This window comes from Chrysochloris asiatica, unplaced genomic scaffold (genome assembly GCF_000296735.1).
Source record: "Chrysochloris asiatica unplaced genomic scaffold, ChrAsi1.0 scaffold00255, whole genome shotgun sequence".
Lineage (NCBI taxonomy): Eukaryota > Metazoa > Chordata > Mammalia > Afrosoricida > Chrysochloridae > Chrysochloris > Chrysochloris asiatica.
The window spans coordinates 2194807-2196167 of record NW_006408773.1 but is presented as its reverse complement, the minus strand read 5'-3'; positions in this window follow the sequence as shown (position 1 = coordinate 2196167).

Sequence of the window (1361 nt, the reverse complement as noted above, 5' to 3'; positions counted from 1 at the left end):
GAATCTCACGACCGCAACTTGGTTTCTCAAGCTTAATTAACATACCTTTTAGCACCTAGCCTCAAATGGAGGGAGGAAAGGGAGGATTGGGAGGATTCCCATTGTGTCAGCTGCCCAGCCCAGGTTCTTCAGGAAAAGAGACGCCTGGGTGAATGGGCTGCACCTGGAAACACTTTAGAGAGAGCATTCCTATTGTCCTTGGAACAGAGACCAGGGAGCCACCCAACTTACTTTGAATGAATTCTCTGAGGGAAGAGCTTTGCCTTGTTGGAATTTTACAGTCTTGGCTTTTAGGAAAATATTACATTTATCAAATATAACTGGACACTATGATGAAAAACAATTTCCTATTAACTGCCAGGTGGCTAGATCTGTTCCTCAGAGCCTGCAACCTGTAACACTCGGGCCTATAGGCCTCGAACTTCTGACCAGGTCTACACGGTCTGCAACAGCTATGTCACTGACTCTGGGCCCAAGAGTCCCCAGGTCTTGCAACACTGCTGACCAACCAGGTCTCTACCCAGGTTCACAGGAGTCTATTGAACATTGAAGGGCTTAGCTCACAGCTTCATTGCTGTTTTTCCCTCACTTCCTCTTATCTGTGACAAGTGTGGTCACCGGTCAGAGTGTGTATCCCCAGTGAGTCTTAGTCTCGGAAGGGGCTTTGCTCTGAGGGGACCCGACCACTTACCTTGGTGTTTCCTAGGCAAGCATGTTGCTTGTTCTTGTAGTAACAGTCAGTCTGTCTATGTTGTTTTATATTTTTCCTGTAGGTCTTTCTTTCAAGAAGTATCTTCTGCTCTTCTAGCCACTCCAGGCTTGTCTACCTGTCATTTCAAGTTGAAATTTCTCACCTCTGAAGATTCTGGATGCTGCTCAGAATTCCATCTATAGTCTTATGTATTGCAGAGGCTCTGCAGGAAACCTCCTTCACCTAAAATGGAAGCCCCATTTTAGGTATTCCAATCAGTTATAGGCAGAAGATGGACTCACAAGCTTTCTATGGTGATATTTCTGGCTATTTATTTCCTTACCCGCCAGTGTCTATTTTATAATGATATTCAAAGGAAGCAAGATTCAACAGACAGCCAGCATCTTAACATTATTTCCCCCCTTTTCCTCATCCCAAACATATCTCAACCCCTGTATACCAGAACCCTGTTGTTCCAAGGTCGTGCATAAATCATTATTTACCTCTGTCCCACTTAGCCCATGCAAATCTTCTTAGTTGTTCTCCCATCTGCTTTGGTCTTCTAGTCCCCTAACCCCTTTTTGTATATTGCCACACACACAGCACCCAAACTATCCTGTGTCTATTGCCTACCCTGTTATCCACCTTCCCCTCATTCCCATACCCCACT